Source organism: Panthera uncia (genome assembly GCF_023721935.1).
Source record: "Panthera uncia isolate 11264 chromosome A3 unlocalized genomic scaffold, Puncia_PCG_1.0 HiC_scaffold_11, whole genome shotgun sequence".
Taxonomy (NCBI): domain Eukaryota; kingdom Metazoa; phylum Chordata; class Mammalia; order Carnivora; family Felidae; genus Panthera; species Panthera uncia.
In genome coordinates this window covers 19,230,731-19,237,109 of record NW_026057578.1, presented here as the reverse complement: position 1 = coordinate 19,237,109, position 6,379 = coordinate 19,230,731, and the positions used below count along the sequence as shown (strand labels likewise).

Sequence of the window (6,379 nt, the reverse complement as noted above, 5' to 3'; positions counted from 1 at the left end):
CCATATCCAACCACCACCATGCCCTGCTACCTTCGCCTCTAAGCATCCCTCAGGGTGCCCGCATCCCTCCATCCCCACACCTGGGGCTGAATCCAGGGGCTGCTTCTGGCTCCCTGGGATTATGGTGGCAGATTCCTAATGCTGCTCCCTGTTCCCTGCCCCACCCTCTCTAGTCCTTTCTCCCTGCAGCCAGGGGGCCTTCCTACAATGTGCCTTCGGGTATGTGGGTCCTTTGCTCTAGAGCCTTCTTTAGCTACTTACTGTTCCCAGAGCCCATCATCCAAAGCTTTTGGACCTTCCTCTCCCTACACTCCCTCCTGCTGAATCGCTTGTCCTTGTGCCGAAACTAGGATCTGGGCACCGTGAACTGTCTGGCTTTTCTTAAGCAAATCATGCCTTGCCATGCTTTTGAAAATATAGCTCCATCTTCCAGGAGTATTTCCCAAAACCTAGATGTTTGTTACCAGATCTAGACTACAAACCCACCTCCATGCCAAGAGGAGTGACCATGTTTCCATCTCTGCTACGGGGTCTCCCTGATGATAACACAAAGCATCGGTTTGTTGTATTGGTCGGCGTTCTCCAGAGACACAGACCCAATTGTGTGTGTGTGTGTGTGTGTGTGTGTGTGTGTGTGTTTGTATATTTGGTCTCTCTGCCTATAAATGTAGATAGGTGGAGAGAGAGGGAGAAAGAGAGACAGAGGGAGAGGGAGACAGAGAGAGAGAGAGAGAGAGAACAAGGGGCACCTGGGTGGTTCAGTTGCTTAAGCCTCCAACTCTTGACTTCAGCTCAGGTCAGGATCTCATGGTTCATGGGATCCAGCCCCACATCGGGCTCTGCATGGAGCCTGCCTGGGATTTTCTCTCTGCCCCTCCCCTGCTCGTGCTCTCTCTCAAAATAAATTAAAAAATAAACTTTAAAAAAAAGAACATATAGACAGAGTCAATTCCTCATAATAAACCTCTTTGTGTATGTGTATATATACACACACATATATTTACATTTGTGTGTACACACACACACACACACAAAGATTTATTATAAGGAACTGACTCAAGTGGTTATGGAGGCAGGCAAGTCCCAAGGTTTGCAGGATGAGTCAGGAGGCTGGAGATCCAGGAGAGCCAATGGCTTAATTCCAGCATGAGTCCAAAGGCCTGAAAAGCAGGAAAGCTGATGGTATAATTTCCATCTAAAAGCTAGCAGGCTCAAGACCCAGGAAAAACCAATGTTTCCATTTGAGTCTGAAGGCAGGAAAAAGGTTGATGTTCCAGTTCAAACGCAGTCAAGCAAGACAGAATTCTCTTACTCAGGGGAGGGTCTGCCTTTTCTAGTCAACTGATTGACTGAGGCCTTCAACTGATTGGGTGAGGCCCACCCACATTGGGGAAGGCCATCTACTTTCCTCAGTCTACCAATTTAAATGTTTATCTCATTCAAGGAAAAAAAAAAACCTTCACAGAGGGGCCCCTAGGTGGCCCAGTTGGTTAAGTGTCCGGGACATGATTTCAGGCCCCCCCATTGGGCTCTGGGTTGGACATGGAGTTTATTTAATAAAAAATAAAAATAAATTTATTTTTAACTTCACAGAAACACCCAAAAGAAAGTTTGATCAAATATCTGGACTCCTCACGGTGTGCTTACATTAACACACGAAATTAGCCATCACGATGATCAATGATTTAATTGGTGGGGGAAAAAATGATGCTAAACTATAAGAGAAATGAAATCTACAGATTGCTTAATGGAAAGAAATACTCATTCACCTTTCTTTGTTTGAAAAGTGCCCATAGTGGTAACTATGGTGAGCAATAGATTCCAGAATTAATTATAGAGTCCCTCTGGGCATGGACATTTGTCATTCACATAAGCACCCAAAAGAAAGGCATCAGAGTCAATGGCCACCACTGCCATCTTGGTCCAGGCCTCAGTACATCTCCCATGGAAAATTGCCACATCCTCTTTACTGGACTCTTCTACTCTTGGCCTCCTGACAACCTATTTTCTACACAGCAGTCAGAGTGATCTTTTTAGGTGACAAATCAAGACAGATCATTCCCTGTTCCAGAACCTTCCATGCCTTCCCAACGCACCTGAACAAAATCCACCATCGCCTACATGATCCAGCCCCTATGGTCTCTACAATCTCACCTCCTATCACACTCCCCCTTCCTTACTGAGCTGGCACCCTGGCCTCCTTCCTATTCCTCAAACACACATCCTTAGGACCTACACATGGGTGCAGCTGTCCCCAGTCACCACCCAGCCCTTTGCATGACGGGCTGGCTCATTCATCAGTCTTCCCTCAAATGTCACTCTTCAGAGAAGCCCTCCCTAATGTCATTGGAAATTACCTTGTTTGCATATGTGTATCCTTGATTGTTGCCTGTCTCCCCAACTGGTGTGCAATCTTCATGAGAGCTGAGACTCCATCTGTCTTATTCTCTGTGTCCAGAATCCAAAACAGTGTACTCAATAGAAGTTGGTTAAACAAATCAGCAAGTAGATGAATGACATTTATTAAAAATTATAAAAGAAAGATGTATATTTGCTTGGCCGGGATAAAGGTAGATGGCCACCTCCTACTCAATAGAACCCTTCCTTCTACCACCACACACGTGACACAGAGCCCTCTCTCAAGGGCACGTAGTGTCAGGGCTCACCCAGGAGGCCTGTCATGATGGCATTTCATTTTATCTCCTCAACAGCGGTGGTAAATACAAACAGGTTTACCTCTTCTTGGAAGAACCACATTTCCTCATTCAAAAACCTTAATAGGAAAGGGAAGGAACTCACATGCCTTGGCTATGGCCTGATCGAAACTCAGCAGCAAGAGAGAAATCAAGCTGAGGTTTCGGGTTCCAGGATTCATCCTCCAGAGAACTGTGGGGCGAAAGGCGCATGCACATACATCTAACTGCCTATTAGCATCTGCACTCAGATGTCCCACTCTGAAGCTTATGGGGTCCAAGGCCACCTTCTTTGTCTGCCTCCACCCCTCAACCTCACCTTCTGTTAGCATCCTTGGTGTCCCTAAGTGGGGCCACCATCCTGCCTGTGGCCAAGCCATGGACAACTCCCTTTGCCCTGATCCCCCCATCCTACTGATGTTACCTCCTAAGTCCACATTCTGCTCCCCGTCTCCACCACCCCTGTGTGTTTAAGCAACCATTGCTTCCCCCTGGACAACCAGCTTTGCTTCCTCACTGGCCTCCCACGTGCACTCACGTATTCTACATTGTCCCACAGCAGCCAGAACAATCTTTTAAAGATATAAACCAGGGCACATGGGTGGCTCAATTGGTTAAGCAACTGACTTCGGCTCAGGTCATGATCTCACAATGAATTCAAGCCCCGCCTCAAGTGAGCACCAGCCCCGCTTTGCATGAGCCCTGCTTCTCTCTCTCTCTCTCTCTCTCTCTCTGTCCTCTTTGCTCATTTGTGCCCTCTCTGAAAGAAAGAAAGAAAGAAAGAAAGATCAAATGGTATCCCAGCTGCTAAATCCCCCTCTGTGACTTCCCACTATTCTTAGACTAGAAGCCAAATCCTAACCTTAGCCAGCAAGGTCCCGCACAGTTGGCCACTGCCTGCCTCTCTAGCAGGGCTTGAACCCTGTGGCCCTTTCATGTTCTCACCCTACGGCTTTTGTTTACTTCCAGCTCTCCACAGAGACTTTGTGCGAGCCATTCCCTTTGTCTGGAACATTCTACCAACCATTCATCAAGTCTCTGTCCGGTTTTATTTCCTAAGGGAACTCCTCTTAGATCATCCAGGCTAGGTCAAGTCCTCATGGAACTATTTTTTTTTCCTCCAGAGCAACTGTATCTATGTGCAGTTTTGGATTCATTATGTCCATAGTGTGACTATGTGACTGTCACCTCTATCTCCTACCAAACTATTAACTCTGGAGGGCAGGGACTTGTCTCTTTCTGTCCTGCATGGCACCCCTAGTGCTTAGTACAGGGCCGGCACAGAGTAGAAGTTCAAACCATTGGATAAGTTAATAGCTCCTCTGTGGAGTTGGGTTCATCCTCCATGAGCTGGCCAAGATCCCGTGTTGAGCAATCTTTCTGGGGTACGGAGAACTAGATGAACTAGGAGTGAAAAGTGAAGGGAGAAAACTGACAATCGTTGAAAGATTTAGAACCCTGTGGTGAAATCAGCCATTGTTTCCCTGCCACTTGCAAGGATCCACTGTGATTTGCATATTTCTGCACCGAGGAAGCGAGTAACTGACTCCCAATCCCTTCCAGATGGATGGCACATGGCCTTTCTCTCTTTGGGAATCTTAGGTTGTGTAGAAATTGGTGGAGAGAGGTGGGCAGCGAGGAGAGGGAAAATGGGTTTGCCATTGTCACTGTGCCAGAGAAGAGACTTACTAACACCTAAAGGATGTCCCCAGCCACCCACTTTACTCAGCGTTCCTAAGAAAGAACGCATGTGCGCGCGCGCGCACACACACACACACACACACACACACACACTGTAAGAAAGAAGCAAACCCAGCTTCAAACCACCGGGTCCAATGGCCTTGAGTTACGTAGATCTGCTCAGCTTTAACCATGGGCCAGTGCTCTGCTGGGTGCTTCTCACAGCAGAGAACGATCCTTTGGGCCCAGCTCCTTCCCTCATGGGCCTACAGTGTGGCGAGGGCTGTGACTTTGAACAGGCATTCATGCCAGGCTGCAGTAAAAGCTGAGAGGCAACAGCAGGGGCCCGGGCTGTATGGGGAAGGGATGCCTGTGCTGGCCTCAGAGGCCCACAGACACTTGCCAGAGGAACTGAGAGCAAAGCTGCACCACGGTAACCCTGCCAGGCCGTGACTTTCTGGCACATAAAATGGAGACAATAAGTCCCACCTCCCAGGGTAGTGAAGAGTGACAAACTTAAAAATAACAATAAAGCTGCCTAACATCTCACAACGCCTTATTCTGTGGCAGCTGCTGGGCTGAGCACACCTTGTGTATTAGCCCATTTAAACTTCATCACAACTCTAGAAAATAGGCACAAATATTATCCCCATTTTATTGATGAGTAAACTGAGGTTTAGGGAGCCTCTGGTGACCCAGGTCTGCCTGCCACCATTGCTTTGAGACAGGGGACTCTGCCACCTCGTTAATGTGACCATGAAAAGCACTCAACCCAGAAAAAATCATCGATGAATTTCGGTTCCCTTTCCCCCTTGTGCCCTCCTTCCCTTTCCTCCATAGAGGAAAAAACAACCACGAAGATCTCAGAGTTATGTGCCTTTAGCTGATGTCTCTGGATCCCATGAAGCCAGCTTATCTGCATAAATAGAGTCTTTGAAAGGGCCTAGAGAGGGAAAACCAGAATATGGAGAATTATTTCCACCTCAAGAACAATAAACTAAATTCCTGAGTCCATCTGTGACCTCAACCTTCACCCAGGGAATGTCCTGGGGTACAAGGATCCAAGCTCTGCTACCCCTGGGTCTGGGAGGTCACTGAGTTTAAGGCCTGGCTGCCAAACATTCCAACGATGCAGTCCAAAAATTAGCCAAGCCCGAAGGTGCTTGGAGTCAGACTTTCCCTGCAGTCTCCTGTGGCTTGTGTTCTAGAAGATGCAGCTCCAGCTGCTGCTCTGCTGACCCCTCTGTGGGACGTGGCACTATCCCATCCACCAAAGCATCACCCCACAGGCCTGGCCCTGCCTTCCCCTCTTCAATCTATGCCCAGCCGCCTCCCTGTATTCCAAGGTTTGACCTCATAGAAGATGTCTCCATTCGCCCATTTGATTTGTTCGTTCCCTCGTTGTTGGGGGAGGACCTGTGTGCACCTGTGTCCATGCACATGTCGAGTCCCCGTTGTGCTGACGTTGTGAGTGTGTGCGCAGATAACATCGGAGGAGGAGACCTGACTTCTGGCATGTTGCCACATCTTTCACTTGGCCATGAGCGTGTGCCGCCAGCTGTCAAAGCCTCCTCCCTGCACTCGATTCCAGAGATGCAGAGGTCAGAGCCATGGAGTGGATGCTGAAACTGTTGGAATGGTGTCCTGCCTTCCCTAGCTCAAGACCAGCCCCCCAGATCGATCCAAGCACCCCTGGCAGACAGTGGCCCCAGTAGGCAGGGGCTGAGTTTCCATGTTCTCTTGCAGAGAGGCAATAAGACTTGGTAGCTACTGGCCTTAGGGGGCCCTGGGGTCCCCAGAAAGCTCAGAGAATCAGCTCCCAAGCCATGTTCTTTGTCCTGACCTACACGCTCAGTTGGCCTGACCTTTTTATTCCCAACAAAGTAGTCAAGTACACAGGCTTTGGAGTCAGCAAAACTTGGACCCATAGTCTAGCTCTGTCCCTTTCCAGCTTGGTTAACTTGGGTAAATTGCTTCATGTGTATAATCTGCACCTTCCCCAACTG

At 48.5% G+C, this 6,379-nt stretch overlaps 1 long non-coding RNA gene across 1 annotated transcript; it reads right to left on the bottom strand.

Annotated features, from left to right (window-relative positions):
* Positions 1–1,031: 1,031 nt before the first annotated feature.
* Positions 1,032–3,439, bottom strand: LOC125936298 (uncharacterized). Its single transcript, XR_007461993.1, has 4 exons — positions 3,232–3,439; positions 2,800–2,886; positions 2,358–2,448; positions 1,032–1,160 (listed from the first exon to the last, which is right to left on the bottom strand). It is a non-coding gene; the product is annotated as an uncharacterized LOC125936298 (long non-coding RNA).
* Positions 3,440–6,379: the final 2,940 nt, after the last annotated feature.